This window comes from Lutra lutra, chromosome 8 (assembly GCF_902655055.1).
Source record: "Lutra lutra chromosome 8, mLutLut1.2, whole genome shotgun sequence".
Lineage (NCBI taxonomy): Eukaryota > Metazoa > Chordata > Mammalia > Carnivora > Mustelidae > Lutra > Lutra lutra.
This window is the reverse complement of record NC_062285.1, coordinates 75801323-75829254: the sequence shown is the minus strand read 5'-3', so window position 1 is coordinate 75829254 and position 27932 is coordinate 75801323. Positions and strand designations below refer to the sequence as shown.

Below are 27932 nucleotides of genomic sequence, written 5' to 3'. Positions count from 1 at the left end.
AGTTCTTAGGCCCAAGGCCAGAAACACCCAGCAGAAGTCTCTTATCTACTACAGCTAGAATAGTAATTGGCTGGTTAATAACAGTAAAAGTGGGTTAAGCACTGAATCATACAAACACATTTAACGTTAATCAAATAAATGTCCAATCATTTGCCAGTATTTTTAGAGTCAAGAGCACTAAGGAAGACATAATAATTATACATGTGCTCAAAATCATAGCATCTAAACATATGAAGCAAACACTGACAGAAATGAAGGTAGAAATAGCAATACAATAATAACAGGGAAATGCAACACCCTACTTTCAACCACGGATAAATCCTCTAGAGTAGATCAATAAAGAAACAGAACTTGAACAACACTATAAACCAAAAGGACCTAAAAGACATATTCAGAACATTCTACGCAACAGCAGCAAAAAACGTATTCTTCTCAAGCGCACATGAAACATTTTCCAGGATAGATCACATGTTAAATCACATAAAATTTAGCAAATTTAAGATTGAAATCATAGTAAGTATCTTTTCTAACTACAATGGAATGACACTAGATATTCATAGCAGAAGAAAAACTGGAAAGCACAGACATTTATGGAAACTAAATAGATTACTCTTGAACAACCAGTGGGTCAAAAAGCAAAAAAGAAATGAGAAAATACATTGAGACAAATGAAAACACAATATATCAAAATTTATGGATACAGCAAAAGCAGTATGAAGAAGGTATAGCAATGAACACCTACATTAAAAAAATGATCTCAAATAAACAGCCTAACTTTATGCGTCAAGAAACAGAAGGAAGGGAATAATAAACATTAAAGCAGAAATAAAAGAAATAGAGAATGGAAATTTAAAAATATTTTTAAAGATTAACAAAATTGACAAATTTTTGCTAGACTAAGCAAAAAAGAGATTAGTCAAGTAAACATATTTAATACATAATAGATACTAAAGAGGACACATTACAACTGATACCAATGAAATACAAAGGATGAAAGACAACTATAAATAATCACAGACTAACAAATTGTATAATTTAGAAGAAATAGATAAATTCCTAGAAACATACAACCTAACAAGACTGAATCATGAAGAAACAGAAAATCCAAACAGACCAATCATGAGTAAGGAGATTAAATCAGCTATCAAAAATCTCCCAACAAGAAAACCCAAGGACCAGATGGTTTGATTGGTGTATTTCTACCAAGTACTTAAAAAAGAAGAATTAGTGCCAATTCTTCTCAAATCTTTTCAAAAAACTGAAGAGGGAATATATCCAAACTCATCTTATGAGGACAGTATTACCATGATACCAAAATGAGACAAAGTCAGTACAAGAAAAGAAAATTATGTCCAATATCCCTTAATGAACATAGACGCAAATATCCTCAACAACATTCTAGCAAATCAAATTCAAAAGCACATTAAAAGGATCACACACCATGACCAAGTTAGATTTTATCCCTGGGATGCGAAGATGGTTCATAATACAAGAATCAATTAATATGACATCCCACAGATCAATAGAGTGAAAGATAAAAATCATGTGATCTCTCAAAAGATGTAAAAAAGCGTTTGACAAAATTCAACACTATATAAAAATTCTCACTATAGGGATCTAAGGAAATTACCTCAACTTATAAAGGCCATATATGAAAAGCCACATCTAACATCATCCTCAACTGTAAAAAGTTGAAAGCTTTTCCTCTAAAACCAGGAACAAGGCAAGGACTCTTACTCTCACCACTTCTATTCAACGTAGTCTTAAAATGGTCTAGCTAAGGCTAGACCAATTGGCAAGAAAAAGAAAAAAAAAGCATCCAAATTGGAAAGGGAGAAGTAAAATTATGTTTGCAGACGATACAATCTTATATGTAGAAAACCCTAAAGAATCCATACATATTCACATAAGAATTGTTCGAACTAACAAATGAATTCATAAAATTTCAGGACACAAAACCAACATATAAAAATCAGTGTGTCTCTATAGACTAACGAACTATCTGAAAAAGAAATTAAGAAAATAATCCCACTTGCAATAAGCATCAAAAATAATAAAATACTTAGGAATAAACTAAAGAAGGGGATGAAAGACTTGTACACTGAAAACAGCAAAGCACTGATGAAAGAAATTAAAGCATATACAAACAAATGGAAAGACATCCCATATTCATGTACTGGTAGGCTTAGAATTGTTAAAATGTCCACAACTATCAAAAGTGATCTATAGGGACGCCTGGGTGGCTCAGTTGGTTAAGCAGCTGCCTTCGGCTCAGGTCATGATCCCAGCGTCCTGGGATCGAGTCCCACATCGGGCTCCTTGCTCATCAGGGAGCCTGCTTCTCCCTCTGCCTCTACCTGCCATTCTGTCTGCCTGTGCTTGCTCTCTCTCCCTCTCTCTCTCTGACAAATAAATAAATAAAATCTTAAAAAAAAAAAAAGTGATCTACAAATTCAATGCATTCCCTATCAACATCCCAATGACAATTTTTACAGAAACAGAGAAAACAATCCTAAAATTCACATGGAACCACAAATCACCACAATAGCAAAAAACAAAAAACTTAAGTACAAAGCTGAAGTCATTACATTTGGTGATTTCAAAATATACTGCAATAGGTCTACAAGAAAATAAATGAAATTGGATCCTTGTTTCATGCCATATACAATAATCAACTCAAAATGCATTAAATATATAAATATAAGACCTAAAACTGTCACAACTCCTAGAGGATAACCCAAGGAAGAAGTCTGACATCAGGCATAGCGATAATTTCTTGGATATGACATCAAAATTGCAGGCAACAAAAGCAAAAATAGACACACAGCAAGTACATCAAACTAAAAATCTACTGCACAATAAAGGAAAACATCAACAGGGTGAAAGGCGACCTACAGAATGGGAGAAAATATCAGCAAACCATATATATATGATAAGGGTTTAGTATCCAAAATATACAAGATCTTAGAACTCAGGAGAAAAAAAAGCCAGAAAAAGAAAGAAACAAAACAACCCAATTTAAAAATAGGCAAAAGAGGGGTGCCTGGGTGGCTCAGTTAGTTAAGTGTCCGACTCTCAATTTAGGCTCAGGTCATAATCCCAAAGTCCTGAGATGGAGCCCCATGTCCAGCTCTGCACTCAGGATGGAACCCACTTGAGACTCTCTCCCTCTGCTCTTCTCCCTGCTTGTGCACATGCTCTCTCTCTCTCTCAAAAAAGACCCGAATAGGTATTTTTCTAAAGGTAACATATAAGTGGCCAACAGGTATATGACCAATGCTCCACATCACTAGTCATCATGGAAACACATATCAAAACTATAATGAGCTATCACCTCACACCTGTAAGGATGGACATTACATAAAACAAACAACAGAAAATAAGTGTTGGTGAGATGTGGAGAAATTGGAACCCTTGTGCACTGCTGGTGGGTATACTATTGTAAATAAAAACAGCATGGAGGTTCCTCCAAAAATTAAAAATAGGGGCGCCTGGGCGGCTCAGCGGGTTAAGCCTCAGCCTTCAGCTCAGGTCATGATCATCGGGCTCTCTGCTCAGCAGGGAGCCTGCTTCCCCCTCTCTCTCTGCCTGCCTCTCTGCCTACTTGTGATCTCTGTCAAATAAATAAATAAAATCTTTTAAAAAATTAAAAATAGAACGACTGTATGGTCCAGCAATTCCATTTTAGGTATTTATCCCAAATAACCAAAATCAGGATCCCAAAGAGACATTTGTACTTCCGTGCCCATTGCAGTATTATTCACACTTAGCCAAGACTTGGAAATAACTTAAATGTCAGGAATGGATGAACGCTTAAAGAAAATGTAGTATATACATGCAACTGACCATTGTTCTACCATAAAAAAGAAAAAAAAATCCTGTCATGCTACAACATGGGTGAATTCTGAGGACATTATGTTAAGTAAAATCACCAGGGAATGCCAGTGTCCTGTTAGCAAAACTTTGTCTCTTTTTCTTGTCAGCCCAGATCTTTGGCTCAACTAATTGCTGGCTGATTGCTCTACTGTTTTAAACAGTGTGTTGGGGCATAAGTTGTTTCACAGTCTGGTCCAGTTAAATCTGGGATATGGTAGTTTTTCGGCTAGTCTCTGAGGTTTGTTCCAACTTCTTCCTTCTTAGCTCCTTTCCTGGTTCTGAGAACTAGCTGACTGATGGGTTAGCTTTTGCTCTTAATGAAGAGGATCTATCAGCCTGCTCTTAATTTGCTTATTCTCAAGATCTCCATTGTTTTTGAGAGCATCCTTAGACTTGATTTTCCAGAATTCCATTTCAAGTAAAATTAGTTCCTCGGGGGAGAGCTTTGGTATCCTCTGTTCTTATGGATTACCTCTTCCCGAGCCAGAATCTTAGAGCCACTGCTCCATGGGCTGAATGGGGGTAGCAGCATCTGGTCTTCTTGGCTTGCCTCTCTCACTGTGAAACTATTGCTTTTTAAGGAAGGTAGAGTGAGGACAACTGGGGCCCCAGTATTCTAAGTCTGCTACATCTGGAGTAGAGTCTTCATTCTATCAGTATGGGGTGGGTGGAGGATGGGAGCCTTTGACATCTCGGCTGTACTCACCAGGAATGTAGCCTCTATAACTTAAAGTTGGAGGGGATGAGACATGCTGGTAGCCTGCCCTCCTCATAAGACACAGTATCCTTTGGGGTGCCAGGGTGGCTCAGTTGGTTAAGCATCTGACTCTTGATGGCTCAGGTCATGATCTCAGGGTCATGAGATGGAGCCCCCCTTCGGACTCTGCACTGGGCATGGAGCCTGCTTAAGGTTCTCTCTCCCTCTGCCCCTCCCCTACTTTGTGTGCCCACTCTATTAAAAAAAAAATAAAAAATGAAGATACGGTATCTTTTCACTGAGAGATGAAAGACAGAGCACCCATCTTCTTAGCCTCACCTGTTAAGAGTTGAGCTATCCTAACACTGAGCTGTGGGGAGTAGTGAAGGGTAGGGGCTGGTCATGACTTAATTGCCAAATGGCTGTTCTTATCAAGTACTAGGAGATTTTCCTGGATAAATGTTTCTTCAGTTGGTGTATACCTATAGGATGATATCCAGTGACTTTAATTTTTAAAAAATAATTTCCACCAGTTATGCTTATTTTGGTGTAGAGATCACAAAGATTCTCACACTGCCTTTCTGGAGGTGGAGCCTCTCTTCATATCTATATTTTAAGTGCAGGAAGAATAAAATGGGTTTTGAAGTAATCAGGTGAACAGTTTCCTTAGATTTTGAAAATTTTATTCCAATATATGTTTTTTAAAAGGACAAAAAAATAAGTAATATACATTGCATGCCTGGAATATGCTAGGCATCGTTTTGAGTGGTTAAAAAATATTAACACATTTAGTCCTCTACAAGGTGCATAGCTGTTTTATTTTCCTCACTTTATTGATGTGAACAGAGGCCCCAAAAGCTTCAGTAATTTGCCCAAGGTCATAGAGTTAAGAAGTAGAAAAGCAGGGATTAAAGAAAAGTAAATTCGCTCAGCAGACGGTATTTTTTAATTTCACTTTTCTTTTTCTATAAACAGATAATACATACTTAAAATTTAGTTCACAATGTAAATAAATTTATTTTGTTTTAAAGATTTATTTATCTGAGAGAAAAAGAGAGCATAAGTGGGAGGGGCAGAGGGAGAGGAAGAGAGAATCTCAAGCAGACTCTGTGCTGAGCACTGAGCCCATGCAGGGCTTGATCTCATGACTACAAGATCATGACCTGAGCTGAAACCAAGAGTAGGACACTTAACTGCCTTTGCCATCCAGGTGCCCTCATAATGTAAATAAATTACAAATCCTGTTTTTACTTAGTATTATATCATAGTCACATTTTTGCCTTACATATTCTTTGAAATTGTTTCTAATGGCTCCATAATTTTGTTCTACCTTGCCAAATTTCCTTCACATTCTCAGAAGCATATGATAGTAGTATCTGTCTTATGTAGTCACCATCAGTAAACACAATATTTTCTTTTAAAATATAATTGTTAATCTGTAAAGTTGATTCATCTTATATTTACAATTTATTTTTGCATTTGTTTCATTTCTAGGTGTCTTACTCTTTTTGGGTTGTCACAACACAATAGTACAGACTGGATGATTTAGAAAATATTTATTTTTCATAGTTCTGGAGTCTGTGACGTCCAAGATCAAGCAGCCAGCAGATCTGGTGTCCAATGAAGACCCACTTCCTGGTTTGGAGACAGCCACCTGGTTTCTGCTTAGGAGGACACTAATCCTATTGCGTGGGCTCTACCCTCATGACTTCATCCAAACCTAATTATCTTCCAAACGTCCCACCTCCAAATACCATCACTTTGGATTTTGTAATTAATTTGACATAATGAATTTTAGGGAGAAACAAAGATTCAATCAATCCATGTACTAAGTAAGTGAATTAGTTTCCCAGACCTGCTGTAACCACAAACTGCTTGGCGTAAAACAACAAAATTAGTTCTCTCATAATTCTGGGGCCAGAAATCCAAAAGTCAGTTTTGATTATGGGCCAAAATCAAAGAATCATTAGGGCCATGCATTCATCAATGGCGCTAATACAAAGTTCTTTCTTTGATCCTTCAAGCTTCCGGTGCCTCCAGGCATTCCTTGGTTTGTGACCACATCACTCCCATCTCTGTCTCCATGGTCCCATTTCCTCAACATCTTCTCTCTCAAAAAAACCCAACCAAACAAAAAAACTCCCTCTGCCTTTCTCTTATAAGGATAGGTATAATTGCATTAAGGCCTTCCCAGATAATCCAGTTTAAAGATTTAAAATCTTTATTTATTTTGCTATGTAAGGTAATATTTACTCTATGTAAGGTGACAAATGAGATTCTTATGTTCATTATCTTCCTGTTACATCTTAGACAAATGCTATGAAGCTGCAAATTTTAAGTTTCAGCCCTGAGGTACTTCCAGAGACACAATTCAAAAAACATTATCAAATAAGGGATATCAAGAAAATTAAGTTCCCTCTTATAAGAGAATTATCTAAAACATCAAAGTTAAAAATGCATTATTAAATTAAGTAGTAGATTTTTACCTCATCCAAACATTCCTTTAAAAGAACAATAACTCATTGCCCCTCTGCAAAATGACAAATCTTTTCCAACATTCAGGAATGTTTTTATAATTTAAATTATCTTTTAAACTCAACTTAGTCACACACACACACACACACACACACACACACACTTTCTTCTACATAAGCCTTTGTATGCATGAAGAATATATTATTTAGTCTGCTCTAGGAGTTAAAAGTTCGGATTTTGCTGCACCAAAGCTATTACTAAGAGTTGTGAGTACAAAGTAATGAGACTACACTTTCCTTTAATATATAATTTCATACTTTACATGTAGATAGATGCTGTGCCCATTAGGGTAGGCAATTTGGGAAATATATACTTACTCAAAATTTGCAACTTCTCAAACTACATTTATAATTCTTCTTTTAGAAATTTCTTCTGTATCAGTTTATTATACACCAAAAAGTCTTATTTTTAATGGTCATACTTTCTTTTAAAAGTATCAGTTTAGCATTCTTAAACTCACTCATAATTATTAGTCACCAAACTTGAGATAGTTATCTTTTATTTTTAAAAAGCAAGCTTACCCCATGTGGCATTTTTAAATATTATTAAGATTCTTTTAAAAGAATAAAGGTGGTACACTGTAATCTGTAACCAATTTTGTCAAGCAGATTTGTTGGTCAAACTGGAGACACTCACCAATGGACAGTTATGACCACCACAATCCAGCTCTCTAGTCAGTCCCCTTTGTACAGTCCATCCCCATGCCACCTAGGCCCAAAAGACCATCTATGAATGTTTAGTTGATTCAAGGACAGCACACTACTTCACACTATGGCCAAACCAAACCAGGAGAAAGACAAGAGTCTCCCTTTCCAAGATGCAAGAGAGCTTCAGGTTCACCAGAATTGAGTTCAACTCTTGAGAGAAGGCTTATTGAGAAAATTTGGAGGTACCCACTGAAGCCACACATGAGCTAGTTATTCTAAATAACAGACTACAAAGGGACTAACATGAGTCATCAGGTCTGGGGCTAGATCAAAATTTCCAAATGCAGTGAAAGGCTCTTCTGACAGGTAGATCAATATCCTTGATTTAACCCAGAATCCAATCAACATCCCTTTCCCCTGGAAGTGGGATGGGGTATAACCAGGGAAACACAGGTTTACCACCAGATACTTTCTACTAGTTCTCCCATGGGACCTACATAATTTCTGGTCAGTAATTTCAAGTTTTAATAATTTTAAGTATTTAGTTTCCATACATCTAAGATACTAAAATCATGTTGTCCATTTGGGTACTAATGCTGGGATCCATACCTGGTTTTATAAATTTGTTCTTTTTTTTCTCTTTAAGTTTTGTTTTTAGTAATCTCTACACCTAATGTGGAGCTTGAACTCATGACCCCGAGATCTAGAGTCTCATGTTCCTCCAACAGAGACAGCCAGGATCCCCCTTTTCTTGTTTTTAGTCTAGTCTTTTTTAGCTCATGAATTTTGTCATTAAGAAATATTAAAGCAGAATGTCATAAAATTTCGATCTATTTAGGTAACATCAAGAATTTTAAAATTAAAAAATGTATCTCCTAAGCAAATAATAAGCTTCTAGAGCTATTTTCAAATAGAATTTAAAGCAAGAATAAATTCTTCATAGGTGGCTGCCAATTGCTTGTGTAACATTTAAGTGGATGTTTACGGTCTAAAGAATATAGGTAAGAAGCAGGATGAAATGAAGCAACACTTTTTAAAAAAATAATAAAAATTAGCTTTTATAGTGATACAGATTCTTAAGGATTCATCAAGAGAATAGATATATATGAACTGCAAAGTATTAATACATTTCATTAGAAGTTAAATAAACTGATATGCCTAACAATTCATTCAGTAGACACTTCAGTAGAAATGCAATCAGGCTATCTCACAGACTATCACAGTCCATGGGAAAGGAAAAATGTTTTTGTCATGAATGATCTTGCAGAGTTGTGGTGGTTATTAACTATTGTTCCTCCACTCCAAATTCACCCTTTTGCTCTGAAAATGGATCTAGGTCCTTCAATAGGTTTTCTTTGACAAGTGCAGCATATTAAGTTTGTCAAGAGAGGGCACTGGAGAGACACACAGGAGAGGGCAAGAGGAAGCGGTTTTGTTCCCTCTTGGATCCCCCAGTGCCCAGCTCCTGCAAGTGTAGAGAGGTCAGCTGACCCTGCAGCTGCCCCAGCAGTGGCTTGGATGACTGTGTAGTTGGAGTACCTCTGGTAAGACCCATCTGTAGCAAGTTCCCAGGGGGTGTATTTGGGTTAAGTTCCAACAAGAAGGCACCACACTGACTTTTCTGCAGTGACCCACAGCCAGGTCCTCTGCAACAAACTCTGAAACTCAGTCTCAAGGGGCCACTTCTTGGGGTACTCTATCTCAGTCATCATATTACACCTGCTATTCCTGTATTCTACAGAGGTTTCTTTACCTCTTTATCAATCTCACTTGCTATTCCCTGTCATAGTTACAGTCCTTTATATTAAACTTTCCCTGTTCTAGTGATCATGTGGTTCCTCTCTCCTGATTGGACCTAGATTTATGCCGCAATAGAAAGCACCGTTTTCCAATTTTTTCTTTGCATACCTCAGAATAAATATGCTTATTAACAATTAACAATACTGATATAATAAGACAAAAAAATCAGAAAAAAGCTTTTCTGTTAAAAATATTTTACTTACCTAATTCTATAGGGATTTTCATTCCCTATGAAAAACCAGAGAACAGTAAGAAAGAATGTTTCCTCATTTACTATTATTGATCTACAGGGGGAAAATTCCAGTTGAAAGTACTAAAAATGTGAAGCCAAAGCTTTCATGAAAAAAGGAAACTTGTCTGGTTTGTGCATAGCAGAGAAATAAAGATCAAGTCAATTTTACAAATCACTAGAAATGAAAAGAAAAAGGAAAGGTCTCAACTAATGAATGAACTTCATTTCATTATCTATCCTGTCTTGTTAATGTAAGTAAAAAATACAAATGAACATTCATGTAATAGGACAAAACAAATCAGATAGCATGAAGAAAAAGGGGAAGAAGAAAATAAATAAATTTTAAATGGACTGACATAGACAACTGCCAGGAAACAACTTTATAAGCAACTTAAATTCTGAAAAAAAATTAATTTCTATATTTTATCTTTATAACTTCCTAAAAACAACTTTCTCATTCAACATAAGAACCGTACAAAACTTAAAAGTTATAAAGCTCTTTTTCATCTATCCTTATATAGAGATAATAACAACATCAATAAAAAGATCCCTCCTATAATGAACTATCAGAAAGAGAATTAGGAAAACAATCTCACCTACAATTGAGTCAAGAAGAATACCTAGGAATAAATTTAACCAAGCAGGTGAAATATCTGTATACTGAAAACTATAAAGCACTGATGAAAGAAATTGAAGATACAAATTAGAAGAATATTGTTAAAATGTAAAGTGATCTACTGATTCAATGCAATCCCTATCAAAATATCAATGGCATTTTTCACAGAAATAGAACAATCCTAAAATTTGTATGAAACCCAAAAAAGACCCTGAAGAGCCAAAGCAATGTTGAGAAAGAACAAAGCTGGACATACCATGCTCCCTGATTTCAAACTATATTACAGAGCTATGGTAATCAGAATGGTATAGGACTGGCATAAAAACAGATGAATAGATCAATGGAACAGAATGGAGAGCCCAGAAATAAACCCATGCATATATGGTCAATTAATTTATGACAAAGGAGCCAAGACTGTACAATGGGGAAAAGACAGTCTCTTCAATAAATGCTGTTGGGAAAACTGGACAGCCACATGCAAAAGAATATCTTACATTATACATAAAAAATAACTCAAAATGGATTAAAAACTTGAATGGATGACCTGAAACATAAAACTCCTACAAGAAAACATAGGCTGTAAGCTCTCTGACATTGGTCTTAGAGACGATTTTTTGGATCTGGCTCTGAAAACAAAGGCAAAAACAGCAAAAATAAACAAGTGGACTAGCTCAAACTAAAAAGTTTCTGCAAAGCAAACTGTCAATAAAATGAAAAGGCAACCTACTGAATAGGAAATAATATCTGTAAATCATTTATCTGTTAAGCAGTTAATATCTAAAATAGATAAAGAACTCCTATAATTCAACGGCAAAACCACAAACAATCTGATTAAAAAATGGGCAGAGAATCTGAGAAGATATTTTTCCAAAGAAGACATACAGACGGCCATCAGGTACATGAAAAAAGACACTCAACAACAGGGAAATACAAATCAAAACCACAGTTAGATATCTATCACCTCATACACGTTAGAATGGCTATTGTCCAAAGACAAGAAATAAGTATTAGCAAGGATGTAGAGAAAAGGGAACCCTGTGCACCGCAGGTAGGAATGGAAACTCATGCAGCCACTACAGGAAACGGTTTAAGTGTTCCTCAAAAAATTAAAATGGCATTACCATATGATTCAGTCATACCGTTTCTGGGTATTTATCTAAGGAAAACAAAAACACTGACTAAAAAAGATAAATGCACCTCCATGTTCACTGCAGTATTATTTATAAATAGCCAAGACTGGAAACAACCTAACTGCTCTCCCTCAAAGGACAAATGGATTAAAAAAATATGACACACATACACACACATATAATGTGATACATATATATATATAACAGAATACTGTTCAGTCATAAGAAAGAATAAAATCTTGCTATTTGTGACAACATGGATGGACCTTGAGGGCATTAAACTAAGAGAAATAAACTAGAGAAAGATAAATACCATATGATTTCACTCATACGTGGAATTTAAAACAACAGCAACAAGAAAAAAACCAAGCTCACAGATACATGGAAAAGATGGGTAGCTGCCAGAGGCAGGATGTAGGGTGTGGGTGGGTGAAAATGGCTAAAGGAGTCAAAAGGTATAAACTTCCAGTTATAAAATAAGTTATGGGGATGTAATATACAGCATAGCGCCTACAGTTACTAATATTGGATTGCATATTTGAAAGTGGCCAAGAAAGGGACGCCTGGGTAGCTCAGTGGGTTTAAGCCTCTGCCTTAGGCTCAGGTCATTGTCTAAGGGTCCTGGGATAGAGCCCCGCATTGGGCTCTCTGCTCTGCAGGGAGTCTGTCTCCCCGACTCTCTCTATGCCTGCCTCTTTGCCTCCTTGTGATCTCTGTCTGTCAAATAAATAAATAAAATCTTAAAAAAAAAAAAAAAAAAAGTGGCCAAAACAGCAGATCTTAAAAGTTCCCCGTAGCAAGAAAAAAAAAATGTTTAACTATGTTATAGGAACAGATATTAACCAGACTTATTGTAGTAATCGTTTCATAATACATGCAAATACAGAAACATATAAATACTAATACATAAATGTAATAAAATATTAATACAAAAAAAAACCCCATCCTTCTTCCCAGATCTAGAAAACTGAGTTTTCTAGAACAAAGAGCAATTATATAACAGATTAAGGTAACATTACAACAAAAATCCAGGCCATGGGAGCTATGGTCTAAGATTGTCGGGAGATCTTAAAATCTTAGGTTTGGGAGAAGCTAATTCTTAATCTAAAGAAGCACTATAAATGAAACAACAAAAAGGCACTAGTTAGACTTTAGAAACTGGGAGAGTCATTAGATAATCCAAAAACAAAAACTCCAATCAACCAATCAAGCAAACAAACAAAAAACCCCTTAAGAAACCCTAAATAACTTCCAGATTTTAAGTTTAAAACAAATGAAAAAGAGTGAATTTCCCAAATGTTTCAAGGAAAAATAGGCCCTTCCTGCCTTTAGTTAAACAAACTCTTTAGTTGAAGGTTCTACTCTCCAGTTTTGGAGAATATGACTGCTTGACAGGCAAAATACAGGATGAAAATAAAGATAATAGTCATTTGGTAACAAATTATAAACTTCAACTGGCCACCAGCACTTCAAAGTAACCATTAGTCAGAGTTAGTGGGGTCTGTGTTCACAGTGTTATAGAGAAGTACTGTCTTTTGTTTATATAGTATGAATAGCTAGGACCTTATCAATAAAGAAAAACCAGAAATGGTATTATTGAGAACAAGTAGAGTTACTAAAGAAAAACTATTATTTCCCTTAATTTCATTTATTTTTTTTTTAAAAAGCACATTCAAGTCAGCATTTCTTACAACAAAATAATACATTGTCTTATTTTCAGTATTACATACTTTTGTTCCCCTAACAACATCACTATGAAAAATAAGGAAAATTTTCATTTCTTTACAAATGGAGATAAGTTAACAAAGTATAATGTTACTAACTTTAAAGATACACACAAAAGATAAAGGATTTTCCACGGCCTCACATATTAATTTAGACTAAATTATACCTCAGTCTCTTTGCTGGTGAGGTAGCCTACCTATGGAAATATATTTTGATATCAGTTAATTTCTATTTTTCAGTTTTGTGTCAGATTTCAGAGGATATTAATGAAGAGTACATTTTCTAGAAATCTGAACACTAAAGCAGCAGACCGGAATGATCATTTATTATAGTATTACCGGTCTTTGGTTTAAACATGTCATCCCTAAATCCTATGCTAAGATGCTCTTCAATAATACTGCAGTGAGGAGTCCCTTATACCAAGGGGTCAAGAGACACAGTGGAATGTCTGTCTGACTGTATGAGACATTTAAAAAAAAAAAATACTATATTCAGTTCAAGTAGTAGTAAGGTCTAAAGAAAAAAGAAAAAAAGTAAGGGAGAAAGGACCATAAGTAAATAAGTAGATAAGTAAGCAAGTTAAGTAAATAAAGCTGTAATCCTAACAAGTTTTTATTTCCACAACTACAGCTATAACACAGTTTTAAATTCAATTGTTAGAGGATTAGTATTTTGATCTATGATTAAAATCTAGTGAATTTTAAATTCATTTTCTGCCAATTATATAAAAAAATCTAATTTCATCGTAACAAACTCTGAGCACTGTCAAAACTTGTTTTTTACTTCAAATATCCATTCAAGAAAATTTTCAAAAAACAAATATTATAAATCAGTAAAATCAACTTGCCTTAAAATTTTCTGTCATGGAGAGGACTTTTATATGCTATTTAAAATGGAATTTATCCTGAATTCAATTCAACTGTCCACACCAATGAAGACTTCCATAGAAAAATATTGCATGTTTGTTCTTCCTATAAAACAAAGCGTTAATTTACCTTATTTATTATTCCCAAAAGCAAATTGGCCCAATTTCAACAAACCACTGAAATTCCAGAGGAAGTTACTAAAGGCACATTTAGAGTATATTTTACCTTGCCTGTTAAAAGTCTGTTTGACTACAGATGCCAAGAATGTAATGTAAAAAAGGATTATCAGCTCGGCCAGAACACATACCATGAGCAATTAATTCTGTCTGCTATGGGCACAGGTATACACACATGACATATTTCATCATCCTTCATGTGGAAGTTGCTGGTTAAGAACACGTTTTAGTGGTCAGCCCTGAATTCACATCCTGACCCCACCACTTCTTGACTCTACAACTTTAGACAAATTACTAGTTTCCTTGGCTCTAAAGTGGGAATGATCATCCTTAAATATGTCAAAGCTACATAACAATGAACATGAAGACTTAAATACAATCTGGCATGCAGTAATTGCTTAATAAAAAATAGCTACTACTATTACTACAGAAGTTTGGGTCTTTCAGAACTCATTAGTGACTAATCACTGAACGTGATCTTGAAACAGGCAGTTCTCTGCCAAAGGCCTGCTTCTGCCATGAGGGAGCTTTCCCTTAGCGAGTCACTGGACGTATGGCACTGGCTCCTGTGGCTGCATCTGTGGCACTGGCAGCTCAGGCCGGGCACACGAACCCAACTCCGTGAGGCTACAGAGGTCCACACTCTCATATTCTCCAAACCAATGCTACAGGTCTGAGGTTTGTCCCTGCAATATAGAAATGTATCATTTACTCAGAATGAGGCTTAGAAAAATAATGGTTACAAAAATAGAACCATTTTATTCTTCCTGGGACCACTCACCTACCTACCAAGTGCAGGATAAGAACTGGTAATTATACTCTTCTAAGAATTTCAGGGTCTTAATCTAGGCCTACTCAACACTAGCCACACTGAAAGAAAAAAGACTTCTATCAACATGAAATCTACTTTAATGATAAAGTATATATATAATGAAAAAAATTCTTTGAAAATTTAAAGTTAGTTAGGAAATGCTTATTGTTATATAACCAGGAAAAATGAACAATATATCTAAAGAGAAAGTAGGGCCTTTTATTATAAAAAGTAAACTTTTCAATAGTTAAATATGGTATCAAATCTTATGCTATTTGAAATTCTAATTCTGTGATCATGATTTCTAATGAATAGTCTTGGCTATTATTTCAGGTCCTATTATATGATTTTACTGAGCCCGAGTGTTTCTGATGAGAAAGCAATAAAATGAGAAGGACAAGGGATTTAAGTAGTCAGCAGACCTGGGTTCACTGTGTATTTCAATTGTGTAACCCTGAACTCCCTTAAACTCATGCAGACTCATTTTTTTCAGCTGTAGAATACTGATAAGAATATTTTTCTCATTAGCCTGCTGTGAGCATCACCCTAAATTCACCTATTTAAAATGAATAGGTGTTCACTAGTAAGAACACCAAAGTGCTGTCCCGTCAGGTGGTTGGGTATCAGTAGAGAAGCCACATTTTCCCATGTGTTTATACAACTGGATTACTGGAAGCAGGAGAGAAGCTGGGAGGGAAGTCCTGTGGGCACTGCATATGAAGAGAACTCTGTCACCTTTATGACTACGCGCCTATTAGCAACAAAGAACCCTGTGGATAACATGTTGCTGCCTACATGGAAATCTCATCATTGTTTTATTTTGGGAGAAATACTTTCCTTTATTTTGATTCTGTTAATTTAGGTGGAGGGACAGAGCATGAAGATGGAACAAACCCACCACTCCGAACACTCACATGGAAGGAAACATCATGGACAAAGAATACCCCCCAAAACCAAATCTGGATACTAATCAGAGTCCCCACAAATTTATAAAAACTCAACTCACTTACATGATTAGCAAAAATGTAAATAATATATAAACACAGTGTCAAGAGTGTGTCAAGAGTGATATAATGATATAAGACCAGATGGGAAGATGACTTCTATTCCTCCATCTTCAGAAACAAAGGAAGCTGTTTACATCCACTGAAAAAAGGCTTATCTAAAATCCACACAACCAACACTCAAGTATTCATTGCTAGTTACAGTGCTATTTGGGGGAAAAAAGCAGAGATTTGGTTTTCTCACTTTTTAAATATTAAATGCCTGACAGCTTTTGTTAAAGTCATTTGTAATATTTATTAAGTACCTCTCATATGCCAGGAACTGTTCTAAGTGCTTTGAGTATATCAATTTATTTGGTCCTCATAATAATCTTAAAAGGTAGGTACTATTATTTACCCTACTTTTTATAAGAAGAAACCATGGCACAGCCAAGTTACAAAACTTGCCCAAGATCAAATAACTTCTTAGGAGTAAGGCCAGGATCTGAATCCAGGCCATCTGCAACCAGACCTCAAATCATAAACTAATAAATTCTACCATCTAATGAAAGAAGTAATTAAGCAAAATGTACATTATACTCAATGGTTTCAAAAAACCATTTACTACTAAAGGTCTACTATTTGCCACACATATAATAACAAAAGATTTAAAGACACTAGATTTAAACTGAAGTTCATGGGTGAGTCTCCATTTCTCAGTTAATTATGTCCTTACTTTTACTTTACTCAGCTATTTGTGGTACTACAGGTAAAGAGGAAGCAAAGACTAGAAGAGTAATTACTACTAACAAAAATATTACTGTTTATGAAAAAGAAGAAAGCTCCTCTGGGAAATACTTGACTAATTTTTTGGAAAATAAGTTCTGGGGAAATTCTCAAAGTACCGAATAAAGTCAAACATCTACTATTTTCAGTAAGGACTTCCTTCCATGAGCATATGACTGTCGACTCTGAGATGTGGAAAAACACAAACTAAAGCAGCATCAGCTCTCATCCCAAAAGAAACTGCAATAAAAACTTGTCGTGTGATAGTACTACTCCCAGATTGATTCATACATGCCTGCAATATATAAAGGTTTAACTTTTGCAGTGAAATACCTCCAGATCTAAAAAAAAATAGGATCATTAGTCAGTTACCTTTTATTTCATTCATGTTTAGTCATACACTTCTTTGCCATTCCATGAGCCACTTTAAAATGAAGAAAACTTTGTTACTTGTAAGTTCAGTGGGCTTTTCCTCAGTCTTATAATCAGCAACTTCCCAAGTATAAGAGAATCACTGACCATATCTCTAACCACGTCCACCCTTTCTCTTCCAAGTGTGTCTGCTGCCTGCCCCTCTTGACACTTCCTCCTGATGGAAGCTCCACACAGCCATCTATGTCTCTCTCTGCCCACTATTCCTTCAGCTGACTCTCATTTTGTACACGAGCACATCTGTACCACCTCTACATATTTGGTGCTAAATGTTCCTCATATGAGAATCTGTCAACTCAGATAGTATGATCAAGATGGTCTGTGATTCTCTATTTTACTTTTATCACTATGGCTCCCTCAGAGGCTATAAGCACAAGACCACATGACAATATTCTCCAGGACACAAAGGACTGAGAATCCTTTAGGTTCTACAGATATTGCTGTAGGGCTTCCTTCAGTTTCTGAGGTACAAAGGTGGATAATTCTTCAGATGACCTCACAAAATCTTTCTCAGATCTGCACTGGGCAGAACAAGAAACTCAATTCTTAGGACCAAAAAGGTAAGTGATAACCTCCTATCACCCTTGGATTCCACAGATGGAAAGACAAAATGGTACCAAGGCCCTTAAAACTCTTAAAAATGACAACTGTACTAAGCTAGAGAGGGATAGTTTCTATTTTAGTTTTCATAAACAGAACTGATTGATCCTAACCAGTCTCCCTTCTATCCCCCAGTTCCCTCTCTCCAGTCTCTTAGGTATCCAAAATTTCATGTTCCTAGCTGAAAGGCCCCAACCAATCATTCCCTACTCTGCCTCATCACTAACAATAGAATTTTGCAGCCCAGAAGCATTTCTTTTCTTCTTTACCAAGTCTTCCTCATGTTTGTTCGTCACCAAAGTCGACCAGATATGGAAGAAGGAGAGGAATATCAGACTGACTAAAGCACATTAATCACCAACTGGTAATATGAGAAGAGATAATTAGGGAGAGAGTTTTCTATTGTTCCTTAAACCACAGTGCCCATTCTCAGGTCCAGGGGAATTGGGGGGTGTATAGCAAGCAAGGTGCCTAGGGTACAAAAGGATGCAAGGAGGCATCATTCTCAAGTGTCAACATCGTATTTGCATGACTCTAAAAGTGAGTGCCTCCTTATATTTTGTGCCCTTGTAGGTGTTTCACTTTCCTTATCCTAAAGGCCCTGCGACAGCCTGCCTACAAGTCAAAATGGTTAAGATGGTTCCAAGTGGACAAGAAGGACACACTTTAGCTGTTCTTAGACAGCTCCCTATGAAGAAGCAATTGGTTCTGCCTTCCCTTCTAATTTCCCACTAATTTCTAATTTAGTATCTGGCTAGAACCTAAACCCTTGGCTGGTGCCTGATCAACTTTCCTAAATAAAAGAGGAAGAAACACTGGCAAGTGAGAAAGCCTTCTGCTCCCAGGGTCTCAAAATCTATTACGTATCAGTTGGCCATTCCAGGGCTGTGGCATACCAGATGCTTGGAAAACCAGTGGTGCAGTCACAGGCACATCAGAATGCCAGTCTCCTTATATCAGCTCCAGCATCATCATGATCTCCTTTGATTTTTATAGTGGATCAGATAATAAATAAGTAGCTATACCTCCCATCATAAAACAAAGACAACTTTCTTCTGATCCCACTCCCCGCACCAGCTATCCTCCATATCTTATTCCCTTTTCATATTCTCACCTTCCATTCTCCGCTGAGTTCATTCCTGTTAGGCTCGCACCCCCACTGCTCCACCCAAACCAAGCTTATCCATCATGTTTAGCCCATTGTTAAATCTGAGAGTCAATTTATCCTTCTCTTTCTTCGTTTGGCTTCCAGAATCCCTGTACTGTCTTCTTGCTTCTCCTCCAATCCCACTGATGTTCCTGCTCAATCTCTTCTCTAGAAGCTTTATTTATGTTTGAGACTCTCAAATCTCAATTATAGGTCCTTTACTCTCTTCCATTTATATTCACTCCTTTGGTGATTTCATTCAACTTGATCATTTCTTGAAATGCCATATACTTGACAATTCCCATGTATTTCGAGCTCAGACCCCTCCCTGAACTTCAGCCTCACATTCAGATGCCCAGTCAACATTGCCACTCTGATGTCCAGTAGACATCTCAAACTCAACGTGTCTGAAAAGAACGTTTACCCTTACCCCCCTACCCCTTATCTGTGGCACCCACACTCTTTCATCTCAGTTCAAAGCAACTAGAATGCATCCTTTTAGTTGCTTAGGCCCAAATGCCTATAGTTGTCCTTGACTTCTTTCTCTCATAACCCATATCTAATCTGTCTCTAGTCCTGTTAGCTCTGTCTCTCTCTACCCTTCTGTAACTGCCAACCCGAATAACTGCACCAGCCTCCTAAGTAGTCTTCCTGCTTTTGCCCGGTGCTTCCTCCACGCCCAAACAGGCTATTCTCAACAAGGAAACCAGAAAGAAATAAAAGAAAAATATTTTATAACAGAGAGACAGGAACTTAAATATGTAAATGACAAGACATAATGAAGCAGCTAGACCCTCATACCTTTCTAGGCATACCTCGTCATATCGTGCTTATTAGCTTTATTGCACTTTGCAGATCCTGTGTTTTTTTTACAAACTCAAAGTTCGTAGCAACCCTGCAACAAACAAGTCTCTTCATACCATTTTTTTTTAACAGCATCTGCTCACTTTGTGTCTCATATTTTGGTAATTCTTTTTTTTTTTTAAGATTTTATCTATTTGACAGAGAGAGATCACAAGTAGGCAGAGAGGCAGGCAGAGAGAGAGGAAGGAAGCAGGCTTCCTGCTGAGCAGCGAGCCCGATGCGGGACTCGATCCCAGGACTCTGGGATCATGACCTGAGCCGAAGGCAGCGGCTTAACCCACTGAGCCACCCAGGCGCCCCTATTTTGGTAATTCTCACAACATTTTAAATTTTTCATTATTATTTGTTACAGTGATTTGTGATCAGTGATTATCTCTGAGGTATGCCTATACCATAAATGCAATAGTTGCAAGTACAGGTATGTAAATGCAGGTCTGTTGATAGGAAACTAAAATACTACAAGAGGGATTGCTGTTTGTGACATGGTTATTAAGTTGGGGAACAATTCTTTTCAAATTCTGAATTAAATATGATTTTCTCTTAATTTCTGTAATAGTTGCAATCCTGGAAAATTCATTAGATATTAAGACAATGCAAAAATGCTTTGTGTATTCATGTAAAAAGTTATGCTTAGCTGTGGCTTTTCAATAGGAAAACAGAGTGGGCCATTTTAATAGCACTGTGTGGAACTGTCCTGTGTACCACAGGATGCCCGGCATCTCTGTGACCCATTCACTAGAGGCCAGTAGCATTCTTCCAATCACTGTGATAACCAACAACACCCTCACAAACTTCCTAAACACCCCTGAGGGTGGAACTACCCTTGCTTAGAAATTTTATTCTAGAAAGAGTCTCTGATCCAACAGACTCTCTTGACTCTGTGGTTTAATCAAAAAACACATGAACAACATATTGAAAAGCACAAAGCCCCATCCATCTTGAATATGGAAATTATATTTATTCAGGAATATTCTGGTATATCCACTGGTCCTCAGCCCAGATAATCCTCTTGTCCTAACATGCTGGTGAGCTTGGCTTTTTTGTGAGATGGGGATGAGATTATGATAACCAGCAACTATGCATTATACATAATTTGAGGGCTTCCATTTTGCAGTAGAAAAACAGACGGGGAAGTATAAGTATACAGGAAAGAACATGGACTGATTAAGAATCAAAAAGATATTGGTTTTAAGAGATGTATCCTCCTATTTGATAGATTTTTATCTACCAGCTAGGCACTGGGACCACAAATAGGTGTAGAAGAGTTTCTGTCCTAGAGAAGATGTCCAAAGGGAACAAATCAGCCTCCAGCTGGGTCTTGGTTTCTTCTAGCTCAAATGTGAATGTTCAAAGTGCTTTCCAAGTAAAAAATAAATATTTTATGTATATGTTATAGTGTAGCATAGGGAAAATACAAAATGAAGCAGGCAAGATAGTACTAGAACTAAGGTAGGCACCCATATGACATTTTATTTTTCACATGATATAAATATTACTATATAAAATTACTATTTTGGTTTTTTGTTTTGTTTTTTGAAAGAGAGACACAGCAAGAGAGGGAACACAAGCAGGGGGAGTGGGAGAGGTGCACTGAGCAGGGAGCCTGATGCAGGACTCGATCCTACGACCATGAGATCATGACTTGAGCTGAAGGCAGACGCTTAATGACTGAGCCACCCAGGCGCCCCTGAAATCACTATTTTGTTAACGGTAAAAATCATTATTTATATTTCTATTTCTTGATATAATACAAAGATGGAGTGTATACATTCAAACAATTCTTGGGAGCAAAATGGAATAGCAATGGCAGTTAATATCAGCATGATTTTTCTGAAAGTGTTATTTGTTGTACAAAAAAAAAAGCAATTTTTAATCATTTCATCCCTCACACAGTTCACATTTTGACAAGGCAAAATTTGCAAAGAATTTGCACAGTAAAATTGTCTGGTGGCTATAGAGCAGCTCACAGGAGAAAATGTTAACAAAATGAATGGAATGTTAAATTAACTGGTTGGAAACACAGGATAGCTTTTAATGTTATCTATTTATATCTAATTTTTTAAGTGGGAACATTTTATAGCAGCAATATCCTTTTGAAGAATGAGTGTATGTTAAATATTTAAATTTTTGAGATTATGGAGAAACTATCAAGAATAAAGAACTTAAGTAATCTTTCTCCTTACAGAGATTTCTGAAGTTTAGGTTGCTCCAAATCTTTAACATGTCTACTTCTTCTCCAAATAGAACTTTATCTACTTATAATTTTGATCCTTTCAATACAAAGCCCAGAGCCCCAGAAAAGGTTGTTTGAACCAATTGGAGTAAGAATCTCATTTTTAAAATTAGTCCTCTCCTTCCCATCCACATTCATAGTCACACTTAACTGTACTTGTTAAGCCCCCAAACATCATGCTTCTTATGTGCATTTCTAGGCTTTGCATATGATATTTCTTAGGCCGTTTTCAAAAGCTTTCTCCCCACCTCCTAAAGACCTACTCACCTTTAAACACTTAACTTAAATGGTATCCACAAACAGACTTCCTTAACCTTTGCACAAACTTCTTGTTATACTCTCATCACACCTTCTTCATTCCACAATTGCATAATTTATGACATGACTAAAATCATCTACTACCTGTAAGCCTGAAGACTGGGCAATCCAGGACTAAATACAGATTTGCTAATGAAGAGAACAACTATGGAAGATAATAGGGAAAATGCTGTGGTCATTTTGCAAAAGACCCGAACCTTGAGATCTATTACTTCCTCCAGTTTTGTGTTATTAAAATTTATTTATAAATTGTAAGAAAATCAAATTTGGTATACATATTCCAATTATTCTATTAATTTTCAAGGTTTCAGCTATATTTTTTCCCAAGAAACAAATACACCTCTGCAGCTGATGTTCAAAACAAGTGCCTTTAATTCATACGAAGTCTATTAAATGCATAAACATTCATATTTGAAATATTTAAGGAAAAAAATCCTATTTACACTATGAATCATCCAAAATATAGAAAAAACACAAAAGGAAAAAAAAAACATACCACAGAGAATTTACAGGGAAAGCAGGTGTGGTTCCTGAACACTACAATTCATGCCTTTCAATGTTAAGAAGTGCTTAACTGTTTGATTTTTTCCTTCCCTACCCCCCAAATTTCCCTGCCTCTCAAATTTCTCATATCAGAGAGATCATATGATAATTGTCTTTCTCTGACTGACTTATTTCATTCAGCATAATACCCTCTAGTCCCATCCATGTCATTGCAAATGGCAAGATTTCATTTCTTTTGATGGCTGCATCGTATTCCATTATAGACATATACCACATCTTCTTTATCCATCCATCTGTTGATAGACATCTAGGTTGTTTCCATATTCAGGGGGGAGACAAACCTAAGAGACGCTTAATCTCACAAAACAAACTGAGGGTTGCTGGGGCGGGGCGGGTAGGGAGAGGATGGTTGGGTTATGGACATTGGGGAGGGTATATGCTATGATGAGTGCCGTAAAATGTGTAAGACTGACGATTCACAGACCTGTACTCCTGGGGCTAATAATACAGTATATGTTAATAAAAATAATTAATTTTTAAAATGTGCTTAACTGAAGAAATACAAACCCAGATCTCCAGTGTAAACTGAGGAACCACAGGTGCAGTTGGTTGTGACTACCACCTCCCATGGCCAGTCAAATGAACTATAAAGATACATTAAGGAGGTGTGAGAAGTACGTACGTAAAATAGCTATAATCAAAACTTACCCATCAGTACAGCTAAGGTAATTTGCAGAGATGGAGAGGGGAATTAACAGGTGTCTAATTTCAACATATATACTCTGTTTTATAAGATCACAATTTCATTTATCTTTACAGCCACCCTGTGAGCTAGTTATTGTTAACCTCAATTTAACAAGTAAGGTACTAAAGTTCAGAAAGATGAATGTGACCTCACTTGTCCTATATCCTCACTGTCTTACTCAACAACAGTGACCTGTGCTCTCTGAGCACAAGCTACAAATCAGGCACTACGGGTATACCCCGAGTGACCACCTATTCTTGTGTGCCTAGAACAGCAATGGTTTACATTTTCATCCCAGCATAATTATCCATAGTGCCATGTTTCACTTTCCAAAGTGCCTGGTTTGAACAATTACATAGTTTCTGTAAGTACAGAAGAGTGAAAGTCTGCTTTTATAAAAAATATATCTAGCCTAGGTCTGAAACAAGATTGAAGCATTTGGGGAAACATCATTCCATTAATAAAATGGTGATAATTATCATACACTAAATTTGTACTTGCTAAGACCTTCACTATACAATTGACTCCCACAGGTTTGAACTGTGTGGATCCACCTTTTATGCATATTTTTTCAATAAATACAGTACAGTTCTGTAAATGTATTTCTCTTCCTCATGACTGTAACATTTTCTTTTTTCTAGCTTATTTACTGTATGAATATAGTATCTAATACATATAATATCCAAAATATTTATTAATTTTTTATGTTAATAATAAGGCTTCTGTCAACAGTAGGCCTTTAGCAAAGTTTTTGGGGAGTCAGAAGTTATAAGTGGATTTTTCAGCTGCATGGAGGTGGGCATCCTAAACCACAGTACAGTAAGGGTTAACGTATAATTTAATCTTACCTAACATGTGAGTAAGAAAACTGGAGTTTAGAGACTAAGCAGTCAAGGTCACACAATAAATAACAGGATAGGCTGACCTGTACCCAGCCTGATGAGTCGAGATGACACTTGGCAGTTTTTGACAGCTTCTTGAGACATCCTGGAAGTAAGGGATAAGGATGAAGCCAGAATCCAGGAAGATTTATCAAGGTTGCCCTTCTTGCAGTGTGAGTCTCTTTCCGTCCCAGATCTTGGGTAGCTTCTCCTAAGTGGTGTTAGTGTATGTGTATGTGTGTGTTGTGTTGTGCTCTCACAGAAACTATTAAAAGAGAAAGGCTTAACCCTGGGCAAAATGAAGACTATCCATTGAGGCAAGTCAAAGACCGATGTGGGGAAGCTTGCTGGAGACACAAAGACTCTAGACTTAGTAAGATCATGGGGAGACTTTCGTAAGCTTTGAAAGTGGAGGTTTAAGACAAGTTTCCTTAAATTCCTAAGGAACCAAGTATACTCTGGTTGAAATGTAGAGAAAGGAAGAGTGGAAGAGAGAAAGAGAGAGAGCACAAGTTCAAGAGTTTATCTCCTGGCAATAACTATGTTTCCCATTTGGTGTGTGAACCTTCTTAACTTGGAGAGTCTCTATATTCCTTTAAGGGCAGAAAATATGGACGCCATCCTATAACTTCCATGAGGTCCACTCTAAATAAAACAAATTGCCTTTTTATAATTAGAAGGAATGTTATGGCATCACTACTACCTTAGTATTATCTAAGTAGTATGTAAGAACAAAAATTGATTTAGTATTTGGCCCTGTTTAATATTTACATTCTCCCTACCACATTCAGGTAGGTATAGGCACCATTTCAATTTATAGGGACAGAAACTAGGTCACAGAAAATGATAGTCATTGGTACAATCAGGAGTAGACTCAATGATAGTCTCATGTATATTAAGTAATTACATACTACCTTATTTTTATATAGAAACTCAGCCAAATGGAAGAATGAAAACCAACAATAAATATTCATTGAACCTCCACCAATTCAACACTCTAATAGTCATATCTACTGTTAAGATTATTCTGGTATTTAAAAGAGTCAGCCTGTAAAGAATCATGTGTAACACACACATACACTACACACAAACTATTAATGTAAGTTTAAAAAGGCATAAACACATGTCATAAGTACACATTTTCTGCAAAGATACCGAAGAAACTATTAAGAGTGGTTACCTTTAAGTAGAGCAAATACAAAGAGGAAGAAGGTAATCTTGTTTTTTGATTTATACATTCATATACATTTTAAACTTAACTCTATTACTTTTTTAAAAACGAGCAATTATTTTAAAAATACAAGGATTAATACTTTGCTCTAACCTCTTTTTAGAATTTCAGAAAAATAGGAGGTATCAGACATGTCTTGTCAGAAAAGCAACTTTTAGAATCAAGCATTGTCTTAGGAGAAAATTAAACCGGAAAACTATTTTGACAATGTAAAATCAAATTTTATTTAAACTTAAAAGTGGTTCATCTGTCATTAACTGCAGTTCTTTAAAGAGCATGCTTCCTGTGGCGGGAAACTGCCTCACCACTCTCACCTCAGGGATATGTGCCCTGTGATGAGACAGGTTCAAGGCTGTGCCAGGACCTTTTCAGGGTCTTACATGCCAGAGAGACCAAAGTTCTTCCTTAGTCACAAAGGAGTGGTGGTACCTGCAAATCTATCATTACTAGACAAAACAAGTCCACTGTTAAAAGCTGTGTTCAGGAAGAACAGCACAAAAAAAGTTAACAAAGTTAACACTTAAGACTTCAGAGGCACAGCATCCCACACTGGGTACATTTCCTAAAAATTATTAAGTTTCTTGCCCAGGTATAATTGCTGTAAACAGAACAGGAGAATCAATGGGAAAGGGGAGAGAGGGGTAAATAATAAAAACGGCTGCAGAATTAAAATAAGTGCCCTAATTCTCCCACTTAATCCATAAAGACTTGAGTAAATTTGATTCAATGTCACTGACAATCAATATTTGAACATCTAAACTGCTGTGGCACTTGATACATAGGCATGGGGGAAAGGGCTCAGATTTAAACATAGGAACATACTGTTCTTTATCATTCTCAGGGATGTTGTTGGGCCCCACACTCCCAGGAGGCATAATTACCAGATGCACAGGTATATACCACAGTCAAATATGAATGGCAGCTGGGGAGTGCAGTCTGTTCAGCCCCAATCAGAGACTTTGATGATCCCCCCGTTATTTAATTCTGTATATAATCCATCTTAATAAATAGGTTTTTACAATAATTTTTTTCAAGAGATAATGAAATCTTAGGCATTTGATCAACCTTAGAGTTTTTAGAAAACTGAATCTATTTTCAAATTTCTGATTATATATTTTTAGAGAATCTGTAATAATAATTTGATAATAATAACAGTTATTATTATTTTCTTATAGTTCTACCACTTGCAGATAACATCAATAACACTTTGTATATTGTCTCGTTTATTTTCTATGCAAGCACACTTAAAAATACAAGGTTACTTTTTAGGTTACTCTCATTTTCCATTTCATTAAATAGTAAAAAAAAATTATCTATAAATAAACAGGTATATAGATACATAGGTAGGTAGGCAGGTAAACAGATTCCATTACCGGCTGCAACACTGTCTGTCCTATAGTTGCATTATATGAGCATTCTGATCTATCTTCTCCCACAGCCAACATAGGAATTACTTTAGTCTAGGTCACCTTTAACATAATATGGTACCACTCATATATGACTCATGTACATGTTTTTGAATCTTTAATGATATGACATACCAAATATGATATTCCTTTGTTAAGTACTAAGACTGAACAAATCTTTAGGTCTGTATGAAGTTTAATAGTTTCCTGCCCATGGGTCATTCACATTTCTTACAGACTTTAATCTTCGGCATAATTTTTTGTTGCTATTAATGGTCTCTTTTTTCCTATATTTGAACTGATTACTACTGGTATACAAATCATGATATTTACATTATAATGGAATTTTATAATATTAGTTTGGGTATCTTGGAAATTTTTTATTATCTACAAATAATTTTGTCTTTTCCAATAGTTCTATCTTTCTGTTCTTAATACATTGGCTAGATATTTCAGAGTTACTTTAGTAGTGATGACAGCAGGTATGCTGCTAATTCTAATAAGAGATAAAATTCTAGTGTTTTACCACTATTAGTATTTTGGCTATTTGACAGCTTGATTCCTAATTTGTTTAAAAAATTGCAGATACTTCCCATAAAATATTTATAGTAAGTATCTCTAAACCGTGAGATAACAGGTGATTACATTTTTCTTCACAGTTCCCCAGTTAATGGACTATCTAGGTTTCTAC

General features: G+C 36.1%; 1 protein-coding gene across 5 annotated transcripts in view; it reads right to left on the bottom strand.

Annotated features, from left to right (window-relative positions):
• RASSF8 (Ras association domain family member 8) overlaps positions 1-27932 on the bottom strand; it is a 134050-nt gene that overhangs the window by 55237 nt on the left and 50881 nt on the right. For 2 of the 5 annotated variants that reach the window (XM_047740028.1, XM_047740032.1), the window contains one exon: positions 14106-14229. The exons of the other annotated variants lie outside the window; for them this stretch is intronic. The gene's annotated coding sequence lies outside the window, so the exon portion shown is untranslated. The remainder of the gene's footprint in view (positions 1-14105; positions 14230-27932) is intronic. 5 annotated transcript variants of the gene reach the window in all.